Below are 22,548 nucleotides of genomic sequence, written 5' to 3'. Positions count from 1 at the left end.
AAATACCTCAAGCTGGTGGTAGCTGAATGCTGTCTGCTTCTTTGTTTCAAATCAGGCCTCTAGAGAATTGAATGTGATATCTGGGTAATACCAATACTGAAACCTGTCCCAAACCTCAGCAAAAGTGCAAAATAGATTAAATTTACATTTGCTGCTGGGCCTACTTTCTTGCAGATGGATGTTATCATCTATTCTTTCCTTTTTAAAGCTCTCAGCTGTCCATAGTGACTCCTTGAAGTGGGTAGCTCTCTGCACAGAAAGATTATCATCCTCAGATTATTTTCCTGATTTTTTTTACACCAATAGTTGTCATTTTTTAGACTTCTCTGTATTTTCAGATATTACAGATATGATCCCTGACAGCGTGTTAATACTAATATATTTTTGCTTGTTTCACGTTTTTATTTAACTTCCACTTAGTTAGCCTCTAAAGTAATATCAGCTTCATTGATTCATCACTGACACCCAACACCCAGTGCTCTTCACAACAAGTGCCCTCCTTAATTCCCATCACCCATTCAGCCCATCCCCTGCTCACCTCCCCTTCCAGCAATACTAATATGTTAATACAGGGGTCAGCAAACTCCTGCCTTGGGCCAAATCCAGCTTGCTGCCTGTTTTTGTAAATAAAGTTTCATTGGAATGCAGCCACACCCATTTGTTTAGTAGACAGTACTGTCTACGGCTGCTTGTGCTCCACAATGACAGAGCTGAGTATTTGCAACAGAGACCAGGTAGCCCACAAAGTCTAAAATACTGACTATCTGGCCTTTTACAGAAAAAAGTTTGCTGACCTTTGTATCATTGGTGTTGGGGCCTAGGCATAATTCACGTGGTAACTGGTTTGAAAGGGTCCTACTGGGTAATAGGAGGTGGCCCTATATTCTACCCCACTTTCATTTTACAAAGGCATTGTAGAAACAACCCATTCAGCAAAAGTTGCGATAATACTTTTGAGAGGAAACTTAGAAAGTGGAGAATACTGAAAGCACGGGAAATACATCCCGTATTTCAGCAAGGTATCTGACAAATATATCTTGTTATCCCTATAATTGAGATTAAGAAATTATTATTGGCTAAATTACAGCAAGATTAGGTGACTTCCATAAATGTTATTTTCTAAATAGTTTGTGTGAAACCAGCTAATGATCTGGTGGTGTATTTCAGAGCCCCAGCTTACTAAGTAGTTTTATTAAAGGACATTGTCGTATGCTGATCAAACCTGTAGAAGAAAAATTGGAGAGCAATAGATAATGTGTTGACTGAAAGAATAGTGAACTTACAGGTCAAAATAAGGGATTAACTCTGCCTACATGTCATCTAACAGGAATTTAATAAAAAGTCCTAAATGTGGTACATTTGTACAGCTGTACAATATGGGTTTCACGGCTTAGCCTGGGTAGGAAATGAATTAGGATTAGCTGACAGTAAACTCAATATGATTTTGCTTTGCATAGCAATTGCCAAGAAAATTTAATTATGTTATTATGTATTAATCAGAAAACCTATTTAGAAGATGGCTGGATATAGGCATACAATTTCTAGATAGTGTGTCATGTTAAACTTTTTTTTACATTTATTTATTTTTGAGAGACAGAGAGACAGAGCGCAAGCGGGGGAGGGGCAGAGAGAGAGGGAGACACAGAATCCGAAGCAGGCTCCAGGCTCTGAGCTGTCAGCAAACAGCCCAACGTGGGGCTCGAACCCACGAACTGTGAGATCATGACCTGATCTGAAGTCGGTCGCCTAACCAACTGAGCCACCCAGGTGCCCCAATAATGTGTCATGTTAAATGTTGAACTTTCAGAGAAACTTTCACAAATTGGAGCATGTCAAAATTAGACCAACTAGGTGAGGAGCCTGAAATTTTCTTTTTCTTTTTCTTTTTTTTTCTTTTTTTAAATTTTACATCCAAATTAGTTAGCATATAGTGCAACAATGATTTCAGGAGTAGATTCCTTCGTGCCCCTTACCCATTTACCACCCCCCCCACAACCCCTCCCATAACCCTCAGTTTGTTCTCCGTATTTATGAGTCTCTTCTGTTTTGTCCCCCTCCCTGTTTTTATATTATTTTTGTTTCCCTTCCCTTATGTTCATCTGTTTTGTCTCTTAAAGTCCTCATATGAGTGAAGGAGGAGCCTGAAATTAAATCACAAAAGTTAAGCAATAAAAGAAAGGGACCACAGGTAGTCCTTGACTTACGGTGGTTAGACTTAATTTTTTTTTTTTTTTTTTTTTTTTTTTTTTTTTTTACTGTATGATGGTGCAGAAGCAATGCACATTCAGTAGAAATTGTACTTTGAATTTTGAATTTGGATCTTTTCCTGGGCTAGTGGTATATAGTAGGATCCTCTCCGGTAATCCTGGGCCACGAGCCACAGTACCGTCAGCCTTGTCGTTAGGAGGATAAATAACTGATACCTTTACAACCATTCTGTGCCCCATACAATTCTTCCAGTTTTCACTTTCAGAGTTACATGAGACATCCAACACTTGATTAAAAATTGGCTTTGTGTTAGATGATTTTGCCCAATTGTACATTATGTAAGTATTCTGAGCTCGTTTAAGGTAGCTAGGCTAAGCTATAATGTTTGGTAGATGAGGTGTATTAAGTGCATTTTTGACTTACGATATTTTCCACTTACAATGGTTTATCGGACATAACCCCATCATAAATTGAGGAAGAGCTGTATTTAATCTGATGTATTCACATGTTTGAAGGGATGAGCTAAAGCTTTAATGTTGCCTGTAACACTAATCTTTGGTTCAACATTAAACACACACACACACACACACACACACACACACACACGAATAAAGAAATAAACCACTAGAGTTGTCTCAAAAGAGAATTAACTGAATTAGGTGGACATTCATTGTCACTGGAATGATAAAAGCAGACAATGAAGTGTCATTCAGGGTTTGGAAGTTAAACTAAGTTTCTCCTAAGTCCCCTTCCTTAGAAAATTCTAAGGTTCATAATTCTTTAGATTGCAGATGCTGTGTTGTTAATGAGGTTTAAAGGAAATACCTCACTAGAAAAGACCTTGCCAGGACATGCTTGATTCCTGATTTGTGGCTCCTACCCACATATCCACCTTTGTCTTCCAGTGTGCTGGTATGGCAGCTTTGTGTCTTACAAAGCTGGGGATATTTGATCATTTCTTATTCATAAAAATAATTTTATACTGCTATATCTAATAATATAAATGTTCTCCAACCATGCTTTAAACCTCTGGGCATTTATGGTTCCATTTCTCCCACATGAGGTAATTCTCCAGGACACTCTTCGCCTCTGCCTATCTACCTTTTTTTTTAGGCTCAATTTGTCTACTCATCCACAAAGCCTTCTTTAATCATGCCAACAATCTGATTGTATCTACCTCTGCATATCTTTAAGATTTCTCACCCAGGACAGAAGATATTGCTTTTATATGGTTATCTGTCTTTGCCTATAGAAGCCCTGGCTCTTATGAGTGTCATAACACAGCCTACATCTAGCTACCATGTGCCTTCCCACAGATCAGGGCCTCAATACATAGCTTCTCACAAGGCCAAAAAGCCCAGAAGTGACCAACTACTCTGCCTCTGAATAGAACTAATCCTGAATGAAATGATATAATGAGATAATTCCTCACAGATTCTCTGACCCATGACTCACTACAGAATGTGATTATTATACACTTCTCCTCCTCTACAGTTGCCAGAGACAGAGCGGAGCTTTGGTAGGTACATGCATATTAGGAAGGCTTTTGGCAGTGCTATTACCCAGATTGTTTGTGCAGAATCATGAATTAAGCACTTCTGCCAAGGCAGGTCTAATATTCTTTTCTGCACAATGAAGTAAATCTTCAATTTCTATATTCACTTCCTTTTTCATCTTTTTCTCTCCCAGAAATTTGTTTTGCAAGAACATTTTAATGCATTTATCTCTTTCCCTCAGCTTGTGAAATTACTCATCCCTAGGATGCATAATTGAGAGGTGTCCTATTACACCCATGGGATTAGAGGCTTTAGAATCACTCCAACATGAAAAAAATGTTTGTATAAGAAGCACTAGATTTATGTGAAAAGGGTACAAAGATTTTTTAATAACCCTGGCTCTAGATTTGGGCAGGCCTACCAGGGAAGATTTCTATACATGTAGGCTGCAAATTGCATATCGTTGGCAACATTGAAATGTGAAAATGCCCTCACGCAGGCAGGCACTTTTTAACTGGGAATTTACAGTGTACATTTTCATTGGTTTCTCCTCCTCAGAAACCTAAGACTTTGACACGTTGGAAGGGAATGTCTTTAAACCTGCCACCGGTGCATGGCAGACCTTTAAAATTGGAATTGCAATTTCCCCAAGCTTAGGGACATATGTGGTGTGGGAAAGGAATAATTATCTTTAAAGAAAAGCTACTGGGATGAGTTGCCTGAGAGTGAATATGAAATGCTCTACTCATCTTTCAGAATACCACAGTGACTTTTCAAAACTTGTATGACTTAGCTATATTTTTGCTTGAAACTAGGAGTTTTGTTTTATTAACCAGAAGCTCAAGAGTTCTAGATTCATCACAGTTGAGACATTGGGTGTGTGTGTGTGCGTGTGTGTGCATGTGTGCACACGTTCATTATAATTCACATTTACTAAAATTACTTGTAGGCTACCAAGAAAATTTTTTGAGAGCTCTAGGTGACTACTTGTTAGTCAGGTATCATTGGAATTTTACTAAACAACATTTGTTTTTAGTAAAGTCCTTTTTTTAAAGTTTATTTATTTATTTTGAGAAAGAGTGGGTAGGGGAGGGGGCAGAAAGAGAGGGAGAGAGAGAGAGTACCAAGCAGACTCCACACTATCAGCGCAGAGCCCCAAGCAGGGCTCAAACTCACAAATGGTGACATCATGAAACCAAGAGGCGGACGCTTAACCAATTGGGCCCCCCAGGCACCCAACCCTAATAAGGTTCTTTTAAATGAAATGGCTAGTACTGGCTATAGTGTTGGGCCTCAGAAAAGTCTGGTTTGTGGTTGGAAACCCTAAGGCTTCTAGTTCTCTAAAATGTGCTCCTTTTCTCTCCATCTTCCTTTTGAAATACACTGAACATATTTACTTTTTAGAAACTGCTTTCAGGAAAATATCTGAAGCCCTTTCACATGAATGGAAATGAATCATTGAATGTAATGTGGCTGAGCCACACTGGGGACTTGAATCCCATCTAGTCCAACTCCTTTATACTCCCAAAGAAATGAAACAGAGTCCAAAGTAGTTAAGTGTGCAACCAAATTATTGAAAAGCTAGACTCATGAAAAATGTGTCCATTCCTTCCCACCACTGCCCTTTTAAGTCTATTACAGAAAAAATTTCTTCCCTGCTATGGGATGAAATCTTGGGCTGAAAGTATTGCTTTTCCAGCCACTATTAGACACTAATGAATAGTGTCACTGAATAGCCCAATTTTTCAGGTATTGTAAAGTTTAATATGTGTATTAGTCAAAGGGGGTTACCATGGATTGGGTGGCTTAAACAACAGAAATTGTTTTCTTACAGTTCCAGAGGCAGAGAAGTCTGAGATCAGAGTGCTAGTCAATTTTTTTCCTAGTTAAGGCTCTCTTCTTAGCTTGTAGATGGTCACCCTCTTGAAGTATCTTCCTATGGCATAGAGAGAGAAAAAGAGAGATCTCTCTCTTCCTCTTCATATAAAATCATCAGTCCATTCAGATTAGGGCCCCAATCTTATGACCTTATTTAGCCTTAATTACTTCCTAAAAAGCCTAGTTTCAACTACAGTCTCATTGGGGGGTTAGTGCTTCAACATATGAATGGGGGAGGGGGAAAACATTCAGTCCACAGCAATATCAAAGCTTCACTCTCTTATCTACTTTATAGATAAAGTTATCGCAAAAGATCAGCTTTGTTTGGGTTTATTTTATTATTCTTCCTGGCTTTTGCATCCCTCCCCCATTCACAAAGCTGTTCCTCTTCTCTGTGGTGTGGAGGAAGGACGGAGAAAAAAAGAAGTTGTACCATGTAGCTCTCTCAGCTATCCATGCCCCTGGGTAGATCTTTAAGTTAATAGTTTTAGGGTGTCTTTAGGGTTCTTCAAAGAGAACTGCTATTATCAGAGACCCTGCTGAGACTCCATGCTGCATGATGACTCCTCTAGTTGCCTGCGTACGACATCTCCCTCCATCCCTGCTTCCAGAGGTCCCACAGAGACTCTCCCTATTATGTCTATTATGTCACCTAAGGGCCCTGTAGTGACCTTCTTATTTGGGCTCCCTTTCCAGATAACTCAAACCTAGCTTCCTTCTGTGGGGCCTCAGAAATATCTACCTCAGCCCGTGAGAAAGAAGTAATAATCAAAGCTAACTCTTACTGTGTGCCACACCCTCTTCTAAGCACTTCTGAAGCACTACTGAAAGATATCTTCCAGTCCATCTCATTCTCACAATGCTCCTTTAAACTATTTCCATGAAGCTACACAACCACACAACACGCAGTTAATACTCGGTGGAGGTGAGATCTGAACTAAAGCAGGAGTGCTTCAGAGCCTGTGCGCTTAATCACTATAGCGCATTGAGGGAAGAGCCTAGGGCACGTCTTTTTCCTTCATTCGGTCTCCTCATCGTTCAGGTGAGGCTGCTCCAGTCCTTTCTAATCACAAATCAGGAAACCCAACCAAGGAGCACATGCTAGGCTCTGAAAAGATCTCATGGGGGCCTGCGTCACCCATCTGTGTAGAAAATACCACCCGTTCTTCCCCACGGGGCAGAGGGGAATAACCGGGATCCTAATTCCTTTAAGGAAATGATCATTGATAAACTCCTATAGAATCCACATGGTTTGTGGTTTGTTGGGCTAAAGATCAAAGAACCAATGTTGGAATTCTCTTATTTCTAACTCCTATTCAGATGGCCTAGAACCTCCCATTAGAACACAGGGGTACTTAGTACCTGGCACTTTCAGCTTGGAGGCCTCACCTGAAACTGCCAAGAGAGGAAACACTCCACTTTTACATTTTATTTAGTGAATTGTACAGTATCACACAAACAGTAGGTTGCAAAGCCAGAAAAGAAAATTGTCACCTGGCTGCAAAATTAAGTTAATGAATCTCCAAAGAAACCTGCATTTTTTTTTCAGAGATCAAAGCTAAAGAGTGGAATGGCGATGGATATAGGTGTATTTCTGTGGTGTGTGTGTGTGTGTGTGTGTGTGTGTGTGTGTGTGTGCAGTCTGTCTGCTATGCATTTTCCCTTCTTGTGTGTTTGTTTTATTCTTAAATAAGTTAACATACACTGTAGTCTTGGCTTTAGGAGTAGAACCCAGTGATTCGTCATTTACATATAACACCGAGTGCTGATCCCAACAAGTGCCCTCCTTCATGCCCATCACCCATTTAGCCCATCCCCCCACCCCCACCCCTCCAGCAACCCTCAGTTTGTTCTCTGTATTTAAGAGTCTCTTATGGTTTGCCTCCCTCTGTCTTTATCTTATTTTTCCTTCCCGTCCACTATGAATATCTGTTAAATTTCTCAAATTCTACATTTGAGTGAAATTATGTGATATCTGTCTTTCTCTAACTTGTTTCACTTGGCATAATGCCCTCCAGTTCCATCCACATTTTGGCAAATGGCAAGATTTCATTCTTTTTCATCGCCACATAGTATTTTCCCTTCTAATAACAGCAACCTGATTTTCTTCTAAGGAACTACTCTGCCCATACCTCATGCTATGGAATGCAGCCAAGGTTTACCCAGTCTCCACAGTTTTAGGGATGATTATATGAACTCAGTCCAGCCAATCATCAAATCCCATTTCTCTTCCCATACATAATAACTGGAAGAGAGGTGCACAGGTAACATAGTTTAGTACAGTGAAAGCCTTCTTAGACTTATTCTGGAACTTTTGGAAAGTAGGTTATTTATTAACTCTTGGCTTGCCAAACAGGTTGAATCTAGCTGGTAGTCAATTTTGCCACCAATGGAGATAATCTACCTAAGGGTGAAGCCAAAACAGAGGAAAACAGTCCAAAGAAAGAGAAAGAAACATGCATGATGACATAGCCAGAAAGCCTGAATCCAGTCGTGTCTGAAGCCAAAGACCTGAAATTTTTTATTATATTGAATTAATAAATTAATTTATCAAACAACTTGCAACTAAAAGATCATAATCGAGTATTGTTGCCAACATCAGTGAAAGAGTTTTCAGTTATACAGCTGATTTTCAGGCATCATTCAGTTATACGATTGATTTTCCTGATGACCCTGAAATTATATTTCATGTGCAATTGATTTCCCTGTGCCTATGCCCCAGACACTATCAAATCCCTATCTACATTTGGTAATTACATTTGTGCAGAACCATTGGCTTCCATATTTAAGCACCTGTGATTCTTTGAGGGCTTTGGGCTGTTGAAGACTATTCTGCTCCTCTGCTAGTAGGCCAGAATATCTGGGCACTTTATGCCCCCTGAGACCAGCTCTCAATTAATGACTGTCAGAAGTTGGTATATAAATACCTTAGCTACCTCACAAGTCATTTGAGATGAAACACAGCCTACTGAGGTCCTTAGCAAGACTGAGCCGCTATATCCACAGAGGTAGCCTGCTCAATAACAAACACTTATTGGCTTCCTTCCCTATCCTAACTCACCATGTTGTACTGTTGTATTCATTTCTTGAGATCACCTCCCATATAAACTACTTGTACTCAGAATCTGCTTTTAGGGAAATCCATTTTAAGACACTTTGCATTGTCTATATGCCCCCCAACATATTTATATGCACAGTGGTGATTATTCACACTATGACTGTACATGGACAGACATCACTACCTGTGGGCTTTCAAAACCACCTCAAGTATCACTTCACCCCTAATCCATCTTGCTGGCACACGTGAAAGAGAGAGCAAACTTCATTAGTTGTATCCCTTTTCAGTTCTGAGGCTCTCAACCACTCAATACATAGGAGGGCTTTATCCTAAGACAACACCTTGTCCTATCTCCTATAACCTAGACACAGATGCCAGAACACAGGAGTGAGACAGGTAGCTCTCCTAGAAAAAGAAATCACAGTTACCTTTTGCCTCTGAATATCAGAGGCGCTTTCCCTCTTATCTAAAGGAGGAAAAATGGGACAAGAATAGATTTTCCATAAAATCGCCTGGGTGGCTCAGTTGGTTAAGCATCCAACTTCAGCTCAGGTCATGATCTCACAGTTCATGAGTTCAAGCCCTACATCGAACTCTGTGCTGACAGCTTGGAGCCTGGAGCCTGCTTTGGATTCTGGGTCTTCCTCTTTCTCTGCCCCTCCCCAGCTACGCTGTCTGTCTTTCTGTCTCTCTCTCTCTCTCTCTCTCTCTCTCTCTCACTCTCTCTCCCCCTCTCTCTCTCAAAAATAAATAAACATTTAAAATTCTTTTAAAGATTTATCATGCATTCTGGGACAATTTTGAAAATAAAATTACTCCATAAAAAACTTAAAAAAGGAAAGTAAAATAATTACTGCAAAACAACTGGTATAAACTGGGACTGCCACATGCACCCTGGGAAATACAGTTATACTAGGTTAAGATCCAAGGTAAAAACAAACAAACAAACAAACAACAACAACAACAAAAACACCACACCTGTTCCTTAATGCAAAGTTTAGAAGTTGCCTCAAATACCTCTGCTAAGCAGGACTTTAATGCTTCCCACCCCTGCCAGGTCTTATATTATTAAAATAACCTTTCCATTCTCTGCATTCTTCCCATTCTACCATCTATTTTCTATTTTCTCAAACAAGATGTATGTGCCCTAAGAAAATAACCACTTTACCTGCCCTCCAGGAACAGTTTCAGTTTAAAAGATAAGTGTGTGCAATTATGGAATGTACTATTTGAAAGAAATAGAGGCAATGTGGCTAGTAAAAGTTTTAAATAGTGTGGAAAAGATATTTGGGAACAGGAAAACTTTCATATATTCTACTAAAAAAGAAATTGAACTTACAGCTCTAGATTTCTAGTGTGGAGATTTTCACTGGAGTCTCAAAAAAGCTCCTTGCCTCTTGTAGATCTCTTATTGCATCCCCTGCTTTGTGAAGGGCGCCCCCTGGAGTTTCATAGGATAAGTCTCTGTCCTGGGGCCTTGTCTCTGGGACTCAGAGGGCAGACATAAACAGTCTATCAATACAGACAGTTTATGTGCTGGGATTTGGGTACCCACACCTCCCCAAACATTAGCTAATGTTCTAATATGGTCAGGTCTCAGAGTCATAGAGTAAGTACTTTTCCTTTTTCTTTGATGAGGATGCCACTACCTAAAAAACGTTTATAAAGTAAATACAATAATTTCATCTGTGAACTCATCTTATTGTCATAATCTCCCCCAGTTGTTACTTTTTTTTTCTATTTCATTTAACCAAGAAAACAGAAGCACATATGCGTACACATACATCTTATCTCTGTGCCCTTTATTTATTTATTTATTTAATTTTTTTTCAGAGGGAGAGAGAGCAAGCAGGAGGAGCAGAGAAAGAGGGAGACCCAGAATCCAAAGCAGGCCCCATGCTATCAAGTGCAGAACCCGATGTGAAGCTCGATCTCACAAATCCTGAGATCATGACCTGAGCCAATATCAAGAGTCAGATGTTTAAGCTACTGAGCCATCCAGGCACCCCTCTATGCCCTTTAAACATAGGTTTTCAAAACAAAGACAATTTTTTTATTCTTTTTTTTCTTTTGAAATTTTTATTTAGATTCTAGTTAGTTAACATACTAGTTTCAGGAGAAGAATTTAATGATTCATCACTTAACATACAACACCCAGTGCTCATCATAACAAGTGCCCTCCTTAATACCCATCACCCATCTAGCCCATCCCCCCACCCCCATCAACCCTCAGTTTGTTCTCCATCTTTAAGAGTCTCTTATGGTTTGTTTCCTTCTCTCTCCTTTTCTTCTCCCCTCCCATATATTCATCTGTTTTGCTTCTTAAATTCTACATATGAGTGAAATCATAAGGTATTTGTCTCTCTCTGACTGATTTCACTTAGCATAATAGACTCTAGCTCCATCCATGTCATTGCAAATGGAAAGATTTCATTCTTTTTGATGGGTGAGTAATATTCCATTGTGTATATGTGTGTGCGTGTATATATATATATATATATATATATATATATATATATATATATACATACCTACCACATCTTCTTTATCCATTTATCAGTCGGTGGACATTTGGGCTCTCTCCATAGTTTGGCTATTATTGATAATGCTGCTATAAACATTGGGGTGCACATACCCCTTTGAACATGTATTTTTATATCCTTTGGGTAGGTACCTAGTAGTATGATTGCTGAGTCGTAATATAATTCTATTTTTAATTTTTTGAGAAATCTCCACGCTGTTCTCCAGAGTGGCTGCACCAGTTTGCATTCCTACCAGTGCAAAAGGATTCCCTTTCTCTGCATCCTCGCCAATAGCTGTTTCCTGAGTTGTTAATTTTAGCCATTCTGAGAGGTGTTGAGGGTAGTATCTCATTGTGATTTTGATTTGTATTTCCCTGATGATGAGTGATGTTGAGCATCTTTTCATGTGCAAAGACATTTAATTTTGATGGTCAGTCCTACACATTGGCTCCTCTGATAATGTTTTAAAATTTTCTAATGTGTTCTTTTGTATCTCTGAAAAATAAAAATAACCTTTGCCCTGAGTATATAACATATGTATAAGGGAAAATGATAAATTCTTAGCAGAAAAATTTCAAAGAGAAAAAAAATAAGTTAATTGTTTAAGGTAGGAATTGTTTGACTGCCAGTAACAAAAAAAATTGATTCTAGTGACTTAAATTTGGAGGCTTTATTCTCTCATTAAGGGAAGTCCTGAAAAGTACTCTCCAGGATAGGTATGATGGTTCCATGAAGTCATCAAGAGCCAAGGCTCCTTTTTTTTTTTTTTTTTTTGCTCCACCATCTTTAATAAGGCTTCAATTTTTAAGGTCAAAAGATGGCTCATGGAAGAAGCAAAAGTGGGAAGAAGTAAAGCCCCTTTCTGGGTTTGGGGTTCCTCTGAAACAGAGTATGATCTAGTAAGTAAATGACCAACTTCTCTTAAGCCTTTGTCTAATGTGGCTGTTTCCCAAACAGCCACTCTTGTTAATGCTCAGTCTTCTACAATTGATTTTTCCTCCTCCTTCTATATCTAAGGTGATATGTAATCTGCTGGAAAAAGTATATGGCTTGGGTGAGTTGGTACCTCTGGCCAGGGAGTGCAATCCCCTGACTTCATGGTAAGTCTTTGCTGACATTCACAGGTCTCCCATGCCCAATCCCTGACATCCTGCTACCTAGATATCTTGTTGACTCTCAGGGCCAAATCTTGTAACTACTGAACTCAGCACATTTTTTGGCTATAGTGAAGCATGCTATATCTCTACCTTCTTGAGTTGGTTGCCTCTCAACTTCTACTGGATATGGACCAATGCACCATCTTCCTATCCTATCCTAAATTTAGCCTCCTACCCGGCACGCCACCAATTGCCTCTGCTCTCAACTCAATGGCCATAATACATGGGAAATGAAAGAGGCTCTGGACTCACCCTAGCAATTCTATGCGTCTGACCATGGTTCTCTGCCTTCTTAAATGAACTAGGCTGCCCCCATGGTAGTGTGAGATATCCTATACAGCATTGTCCTCCTTAGGTACCAAGAAGGGAAGTAAGGTAATACCAATGCCCTTGATATTACCATCATTTATCAAACATACTGCTTCTCTCTGGGTCAAAGCTGAGAGAAGTCTAGATAGAGCATCTAACCTCTTGGAAACATTAATGTATTTTCCACTTTTGCCTTTCTAAATATGTGAACTCATAAGCTTGGTGCTAATAGACCTAAAGTATCCATCTGCTGAAGGAAGATTAGAATTTATTACAAAAGGAAACCATTTATTACAGTGAGCATGAAAAAGGAAGGAGATATCCTGCTTCTGATATGCAAATAGGATGATACAGTAGGAAAGTGCCTTGCAAGCCAAGATATTGTCTTGAAAAATGATCTCCCAAACTTGTTTTCATCTGTTTTCCTCATCCTTTTGCATTTTAATAACCAAGCCTGGAGAATCAGCTTAACCTGGAGGATCAGTTTTAACCCAGTGTAGAGAAAATACCCCTGTCTTCATTAAAGTTTGAGAGGAGGTCAGAGTCATAAGAGACGGTGCATTTAGAGGGGAAAGCTCCCAGGAGATTGAAGGAAGAAGGGCAGGTGAAAGATAACAGAAGAGGAGAGAGAAGAGATATGGATTGACTTGAGAGCAAGTTGACATGTTTCCAAGACCTGAGCCTTGAGTATCTACTTGATGTCTACAGGAATCTTGGCATGGAGAGGGCATGCATCTTTCCTCATCATCTTTGGTTTCTATATGATATAAAAGGATATTGACATGGTTGAGAACCTGGTGTGGAGTTTGGCAAATGGGATGGTTTGGGCAGGGACATGTGACTGAACGAGCTACAAAATAAACACATAGAGTCCAAGTAAGACCCTATCAGAGGGGTCTATGGCACCATCAGAGACTGACGTGGGACTGGATCACTCATTTCTTTATTCCATCCACTAGATTCTTACTAAACTGTCAGAAAGACCAGGGTGTGCACCTTACCTCAGCCTCAAATTGGTATGGAATGCTAAGTAGATAAGCAGCAACAGGTAGAAAGAGGACATTGCACAGAGACTGAGGATGAGAAAGGTGGGGGCGGTACAAGCTGTGCCCAAAGATAGCAGTGCCTCCCTGTCTTACCCTTCACCCTAGATACTTAGTTATCACTTTAGAAGAAAAGCAAAGGAAAAGGGGTGACTCAAACTGAGCTATTTCTTTTTCCAGAGAAATGGAATATTAATTACCTAAAGGAATTATATAAATCTAATTGGGTGAAATTTAAAATTGGATTGGTATTTAGTAATTTCTTTACCCAATCTCTGGTAGGTAGGGGTCATCTTTGCCCAGCTGAGTTACAGTAGAAATTAGGTTTTGACTCCCATTATATTAGGATTCTTTCTCATCTATTAGATTCAAAATCCCATCCTATCACTTGTTCCTCCATTTCAACCAAGAAATAAAACAGGACATATTCTACAATAAAACTACTTTGAATTAATTCTTAGAATAACCAAATCTGCCTCCACATCTTCATTAGCTATACTAATGAACTGAGCCAGACAATGAAGGAAGACATTTTCACAGCTTGCTTTATTTATTTATTTATTTATTTATTTATCAATCAGAGAGAGGAAGAAAGAGAATCTTTTTTTTTCTTTTTTTTTTTTTTTTTTTTGAGAGCGAGAGAATGAGCACAGGGTAGAGGCAGAGACAGAGATACACAGAGGATTCAAAGCAGGCTTTATGCGGACAGCAGAGAGCCTGACACGACTCAAACCCACAGACTGTGTGATATCCTGACCTGAGTGGAAGTCAGACAGTTATCCAACTGAGCTACCTAGGTGCCCCTTCCAGCTATATTTAAATATTTAGCCCACTGGGCCAAGTCTTTCTGGCTGCTTTTTGTCTTTACAGTGTCCTCTCCCCTTGCCCTATTTATATCTCCTAAGATGTGGACTGTAATAAGCCTTTATATGACACATATGGAACAAGCCATTCTCTATGTTAAAGGAAAGAAAACAAAGGTACTTATATAGGTCTAATTATTTTGTCTTTATTCCTCCTATTAAGAACTTCATCTATTTTGCCCCCCACATCTTTAAAAGGGACTATTGCCATTGTCTTGTGTGACAGAGAGCAGTGGCCCCACTTCCTCCTACTTCCACTTTGTCTTTGAGACTTAACCAAGAGCCTTCCCTGAAGATTTTGGTTGCCAACATGGTCCTCTGCTCACTACCGAAGAATAGTTGCAGGAAACTTGTATAAGAGTTGAGTTCTGCATGTGATTTTACTTTGGATTCATAAAAGTAAACATTTTCCCCACTTTTTTCCATGCTTCCCAATTGGGATATGATGGGAGTTATTACATATGTGAAAGTGGCCCAGTAAGTGTGAGAAATCACCCACTAACACTTAACTCCCCAAATCAATTATACTTTAAAATACTGGAATAAAAATCACTTTTAAATTCATAGGAATTTATACTTCAAAGTAATTTTATACTTGAAGCAGGCAACTTGAAGCTATAGTCCCAAACCACCCCACACTCTCCACTCCCCCACTGTCCTCCATTCCTCCTCCATTTCCTCCATGCTGTCTCCCTCCACCGCCAAATTTCCTTGTTTCTTAGAGTTTGGAAGCTTTGGATTTCTTTAGATAGGCACAAACTCAAGAGTGATCCTATTTAAGAATAGAGTTCCTTGAGGGGAATTTTGTCCAACTATAGTTCAGTAATGAAGTGAGTCAGAATTTGAAATAGTATATGACCACAATGTACATTCAACACAACCTGACCTGCAGGTTCATAATTGAAATTCTCCGAGGTGACCAGAGTTCTTGAGTATTTAGGTATGAATTACCCATAGTTAATGAGCTAAGCAGTACCAGTAGGTTTTGAAAGAAAATTAAGGAATTGTATTCATATAAATTAATGTTAGTATTTGTGTGTGTTTTTGTGTGTGTGCACACGCTCCCTTTTCCTACTCCTGAGTGACATTTGTTCTGCAAGCTACCAGCTTGGTTCAAAAGCTTTGAAAACATGAGTGCAGTTCCAGTCATAACATTTGGACCTTCATTTCAATCCCATAATAGTTAGCTTAAGTAATGTCTAAATATTTCTTTAAGCCACAATATCCTATTTTCAGCAACAGACTCTAAATCATAATACACTGTATGTGCTTCTCTCTGACTTGGAACAAGTCTCTGTGTGGAATGGTTGTGAGTTCCTTTGAGATTTGTCAACCACACCAACGTATAAAGTAAGACTGGCAAAAGGAAATATGTTTGAATCACTTCACTGATGGAATAATTTAGAAAAATGTTACCTATGTGTTCTGCACCTGATCCGATTCTGTCTTGGCATTTGCTTTACATAGAGCAGAAGCACCTCCGTGACTATTAAAAGGCCAAGAGCTGTCTTTGAAATTACCATGGTGTGCAATTAAGGAGAAGCTATTTCAATTATCAACATATGATAACTCAACTGGCCATAGTTAAGAAAGTGTATAAATTCCAAAGACATGCAAAACATCTGGCTTTGGATGCTTCTCCCTTTCCATAATTGATGTGTTAGCTGTTATGGGTGAAAGAACATACAGCACATTTTAGTGACATCTGTTTCAAGTTAGGGTTAATTGATTTCCACTTGTGTGTGTGTCTCTCCCGCCTTTTTTTTTTTTTGGCCCAAAATATATTAGAAGATACAATTCAGGGGGGTGAGAGGGAATGCTTTTGCAGATAAAACTTTGTATGTCAATACATATATGAAGAGAGAAGTAAACGGGGGATCTGGGTGGCTCAGTTGGTTAAGCATCCAACTTCAGCTCAGGTTATGATCTCACCATTCGTAGGTTCCAGCCCCATGTCGGGCTCTGGGCTGACAGCTCAGAGCCTGGAGCTGCTTCGGATTCTGTGTCTCCCTCTCTCTCTGCCCCTCCACAGCTCATGCTCTGTCTCTCTGTCTTTAAAAAAATAAATAAGCATTAAAATTTTTTTAAATAGAAATAAACAATTAGAAACTTTCTAGAATCTTTTACTATACAACGACTCAATTGTGACACTTGTCCCTAAAAGCATAAGACTTACTGGTAATCAGTATGTCCTAGTCATTATATTAAGAATTACGTTCATTATCTTTATTAATCACAACAGCAAAAACCGTATAGGGCCTGCCTTTCCATTGACACAATTTTCCCAAGTGAAAGTAACTTGCCCAAGGACACAGCTCTAGCAAAAGTAATAGCCAGGGTTCTCACCTAAGTGGTTTGATACCAAAGCCAGCAGTATACAGTTGCATTAATGGATCATGAAATGCCATTGTAATCAAGCCATCCTGTGTCACTGACAGTCCTATGTGCAGAGGCTGACATGAAGTACCGTCAAAATTAGAGAAAACTTACAAAACTGGCCACCTTACAGTCCAAAGGCCATCTCACAACATTTGACAAGTAACTGGGATTGAATTTGTATTCCAGTAGACCATGTGACTTTTCACAAGTCTCTGAATCTCTCTGAGTCTGTGTTTCCTAAGGTAGGTTGATTATACCTAGCCGACAGAGACAGACCCAGTAGGATTGTTGTGAAGGTTCAGGGAGCTAATCTATATTGAAATGTTTTGCATACTCTAAAGAATAACTTTTCAAAGTGTTAAATCAAAACTTCACTTCCCAGAAATGATAACAGATGTTCTGAGTGGAAAGAGTTCCCAAGCAAATTAGTTTGGGAAACTCTGCATTCTGCCTTAAATACCCCCCCATGTAGAGGACATGTGTTGTCTTATTCAGAATCTCTGCCATCCTTTTCTGGTAATGGGATCCCCACTGTTGGGGCATTTCTCCTCCTCCCACCCCACATGCAGCTGATGAAACTGCTATTCACCCAGGGAAGACAGCAAGGCACACTACCTTCTGCTCTGGAACGTTTTAGTCACTGCAAGATTTGTGGCTTACCAAGGTCTAAGGATGTGAGCCCAGACCTGCTGGCGGCCACAGCCTGCCTCATGGTAGAATACTCCTACAGTAGACACAACACAATCAAACTCCCTTTTAGGCTGCTTCGATTGGGACTTCTGTTTAATATACTCTTCATAAAGCTTCACTATAAAAAAAAAAACAGAAAATACTGGCAGACCTCAATTAAACATGGTTTGAAAAATCAAACATATGAAGTTAATTTTTCTATTTTTATTAATTTCAGCCATAGTCACGAAGAAACCACACACGCACACAAAAATGTCACTTACATACCAATAAATTGTGACACTGAGAAGGAGAATTACCAGACTAGAATTATAATGATGTTGGAGAGAGAAATTAAGCATTAACGCAGAAATTGACCAAGTACGTTATGATATATATATTTTTAAGTTTGATATTCGGAGGATTTTTCCCCAGATGCTCTAGCTAATGGTCCTTTTGTTGATTCTCATGACAGTATTCTCAACTGATAGACAGTGACTATCAATTGCATTTTCTGTACATGAAGAGCCTGGCAAAATGTTCAGGATTGTGTGAAGCACCCCCCCCCCCCCCCGCCCAAACCTATATCCTGCTGATTAATTTTTCAGCCATCACACCATGATGATTTTGTTATCTTAATATGATGACGGATGGAACCACTTCATATTCACTGTATAATAATCTACTGGAGAAAAAAAGAGAGACTGAGAAAGGAAGTTTTCAAGATGTAAGTCACGTTCTGAAGGCAAGAAGACCATAGCTGCTTAACCCTGTGACTATATAATTTTAAACCTTAAAATATTTTCAGAAAGATGGATATTTGGAATGGTGGCATTTCAGCGTAAATCTAACTTGACCTTCATCTTAATTGGCTTCGTCTGCACATTCAATGAAAAATGCTGAATTAAATAGCCTCTTCTGCTCCTAACTCACAGCCCCATTCTTAGTAGAAACCATGAGTCCCCAAAGTGGTGATGTATCTGTTTGCATGCTTTCAATGGAGGTAAGTAGAGGATGCTATTTAAAATGGCTTAAAGTAGGGGCACCTGGGTGGCGCAGTTGGTTAAGCGTCCGACTTCAGCCAGGTCATGATCTCGTGGTCTGGGAGTTCGAGCCCCGTGTCAGGCTCTGGGCTGATGGCTCAGAGCCTGGAGCCTGTTTCCGATTCTGTGTCTCCCTCTCTCTCTGCCCCTCCCCTGTTCATGCTCTGTCTCTCTCTGTCTCAAAGATAAATAAACGTTGAAAAAAAAATTTTTTTTAAGTGGCTTAAAGTATAAGATGATATAGTGGCTCACAAGGATTTTATCACTGACTCAGAATCTGTCCATCTTTTCTTTCTTTCTTTCTTTCTTTCTTTCTTTCTTTCTTTCTTTCTTTCTTTCTTTCTTTCTTTCGGGGGGAAAACGGTGGGAAGGGGAGGGGCAGAGATGGGGAGAGCGGGAAAATCCCAAGGGGACTCTGCATGGGCAGCGTGGAGACTGATGGGGGGGCTCAAACTCACGAAAGGTGAGATCATGGCTTGAGCAGAAACCAAGAGGAGTCCGATGTTTAACTGACTGAGCCACCTCGGCATCCCCATCTTTTCTTTCCAATTCATCAGTTTTGCCCTCAGGCTTATCTCTTCCACCTAATTGCAAATTGGCTGCACCGGACCTAAATACTGCATCCCGATCAGATACAAAAGGCTGTATCTTTTCCTGGTGCCTCTTATTCATAGTAATAACAATTTTCCCAGGTGCCTCCCAGCAGGCCTTCCCTTGGCTACAAGTGCATCACATGACCATCTCCTTTTCTATTCCTTGAAAAATGAATAGATGTCTTCAGTTAACCACTATTATCCGACAGAATAATCTCCCAATATTTCAATAAAATCCTGCTTCTGTGTGAACATGGAAGGAGGAGAGGACAGCAGGGTTTTTACCACAAGTCCCTTGAAAATAAAATTTTCCGATACATAATTCCAAAAAGGAAAGAACAATTTAAAAGAAGAAAATATAAATTTAAAATAATGTGAGGAAAATCAAAATACAAATTACTTTAAAAATTGTCAAAAAATAAATAATACTGCCTTTTATGTTGTTGCCAGAAACAATGTTGCGAGAAAATGTCTACAGCGAAAACTCAAAAGGCAACACTTGCTTGAAACATACACCTTTCTGCAGCTAAATTAGGGGGACGGAGAGCTATATAAATTATCACAATTTTGGTCAACGTTCCTGCCTGCCTTTTGAAATGGGTCTCCATCTGGCAGCTAGACAATGTACTTAATTAGATTCAGAGATTAAAGTTTTCTGCAGTTAATTTGGCTACTTTGTGAGTATATATATATATATATATATATATATATATATATACACATCCACACAAGGTATGTGTATGTAAAAATTTGTTTTAAGAACTGATACTGGTACTTAGAGAGTCAGGAGGGAAGCAGCATCCAATCTAGATGGATCTTGTTTATAAAAAACTTTCTTTATAAGATGCTTTTTATACACACCTGTGAAATATTTCTCTCTGTAAATGAATGTGTTGGCCCTCTGCTCCACAGAATGTAGTAAATTTGAAATGTATGTATGGAAATGAAATCTTCCTAACTGCTTTCATTAAATCAGATATTTCTATCACCTGATTTACAAAGAAATGTCTGATGGGAGCTCTAATTGTCCCTCATTCCCCCTGGAGACCAATATTTTGGGGGCAGAAGTTAAAAATGAGTGCCTCCTTTCAGATGTTAAAGCACAAGCCGGGCACTTGAGAGAGCCGCTCACCCCAAGGGCAAGGATGTGGTTCACTGGGAGCAGAGGCATCAAAGCAGACCCTGTGCTGTGTGTGCTCTCCTGAAACTCGGCCTCCCCCTGCTACTTCAGCCAGATAGTCTTGCCTCCAGGCCAGAAATCACTCTGCTTTTCAGACCTCTTCTCTAGCATCATACACGGGCACATTCTCCTAGGTCTTTACAGCTCTTGGGCCCGGTGTAAATTTCCCATCAGTTCACACCGCCTTTTAGAGGCTTGACAGTTAAGTGTCAGGGCTAAGGAGATACAGATAACCATAGTGTAATTTAAAAGAAGAATGGTCCGTGCATTCTTTCATTGTTCATTTAATAAGCATTTATTATCTACCAGGAACTGTGGCTAAAGATATCAAGAGGTCCCTTCACTTGGGGAGATTTCAGCTAGAGAGAAAGAGATAAAATGGTGAAAAGATATATAAATACAGAAAAATTAAGAGGTGCCATGCAAGGTGTGCAGTGCATGAGTAAGAATTCTCATGAGGAATTCTCCCTGAGGGGTTCAGAAAATAAAAGGGATGATATTTTGTTCATAAATAATAAAAGTTTGCTATATTCTACCACCACAAGGAGAATGCATTCTCTCAGTGAATGGATAACTCTACTATGTCTCTAAATAATCACCAAGTAGACATAATCCTGGATTTATTCAGTCCTGCTTGGTTGCATAGGTTTAAATTTCACCCGCTCTCATAACAGTATTTTTAGTCACTAATTTTACAGTCTGTTCTTAGCTCTTTTGAAATATGATAAAGTATTGCAATAATTATTAAGGAAGAGTTCTCTTTCATTATTCTTTTAACAAAGGAGGGAAAAAGAGCCTGAGCCCAAGCTCAGGGCATGCATAAGATTGTCCACCACAGTCTTTAAAAGGCTTAGGTAAGGCGTGCCTGGGTGGCTCAGTCGGTTAAGCATCCGACTTCGGCTCAGGTCATGATCTCACAGTTCCTGGGTTTGAGCCCCGCATCGGGCTCTGTGCTGACAGCTCGGAGCCTGGAGCCTGTTTCAGACTCTGCGTCTCCCTTTCTCACTCTGCATCTCCCACACTCCTGCTCTGTCTCTCAAGAATGAATAAATGTTAATAAATAAATAAAAGGCTTAGGTAAAATAAACTTGGAATCTGTGCACCGTATCATCAGACAGTGAATTGAAAGATAGGCTGTTTAAGTCCTATTTACTCTGCAGGCACCTTTTTGACTCACTGCTATAAGTAACTATAAAACTCTTGAGCTAAGATAGTTTAAGTTCCTTCTGCACGAAGGAGGCCATAATCTATGGATCATTGACCAGACAGATAGTGAGAAATCAGCCTGTCCTGTGGAAGCTCAGTCATAAGTGTTGATTGTAGCTTGGTGACTGGTGGATGAGCTAAAAAGCCTTCTGAATTCTCCAAGGGGCTTCTCAAAGGGGAAAAGTAAGTCAGTAAATAACTTAATATTTAACCCAGCTTTGCACAAATACTTGCCAGCCCCGAACTTGTCTGGACTAAGAACCACACTAGTTCTTTCAGGCCCCCAAAGTTACACGACTTGAGCTCTAGAAGATCCAGTTTCAGTCGTTAATCCTTGATAACTGAAGGTCTTTTGCTGCTCCTGTTTTTTCTGCAGACTTCTATAGACTCAGCAGCAGAAGCCTGAATGGCATGTATTTCTCCGCGTTGATGTCTCTCATTCATACTTGTGATATGCAGCAGGACACAAAGAATTCACAAAATGCAAACAGATGAATGGCCTAGAGAACCATGTCTGGGACCTTGACTTATTCATCTCCTAGTGATGGGGATGGAGATTCGAAAAGCCATGATCATGAAACAGTATGCTTCAACTGATGGGGTTCTAGGAATATCTAAATAAGGCATAACGACCCAGTCAATATGGAGCTCAATTTAATATTTGAGAAATAAAACAGGAGTGCCTGGGTGGGAGCTTGATTTTTGCCCAGGTCATGATCCCAGGGTAGTGGGATCAAGTCCCATGTTGGGCTCTGCACTGAGTGTGGAGCCAGCTTGGGATTCTTTCTCTCTCTCTTTCTGCCCCCTCCCCTTCTCATGTTCTCTCTCTTTCTCTCTCTCTCTAAAATACAAAATAAATAAAAAATAGAAATAAGTAAATAATATGCTAGAAGACTAAACTTCTCTCTTTTTTATTTAAAAAGATTTTTTTAGCTTTTATTTAT

The 22,548-nt window shown here is 39.6% G+C and overlaps 1 long non-coding RNA gene across 1 annotated transcript in view; it reads left to right on the top strand.

The window, feature by feature from the left end:
• Positions 1-22,268, top strand: part of LOC123380090 — a 251,339-nt gene extending 229,071 nt beyond the window's left edge. Inside the window, exon 4 of the long non-coding RNA XR_006585395.1 lies at positions 21,981-22,268. This is a non-coding gene — a long non-coding RNA (uncharacterized LOC123380090). The remainder of the gene's footprint in view (positions 1-21,980) is intronic.
• Positions 22,269-22,548: the final 280 nt, after the last annotated feature.

Source organism: Felis catus, chromosome C2 (assembly GCF_018350175.1).
Source record: "Felis catus isolate Fca126 chromosome C2, F.catus_Fca126_mat1.0, whole genome shotgun sequence".
Lineage (NCBI taxonomy): Eukaryota > Metazoa > Chordata > Mammalia > Carnivora > Felidae > Felis > Felis catus.
The sequence above is the reverse complement of the archived record's forward strand: the minus strand, read 5'-3'. Positions and strand labels throughout refer to the sequence as shown.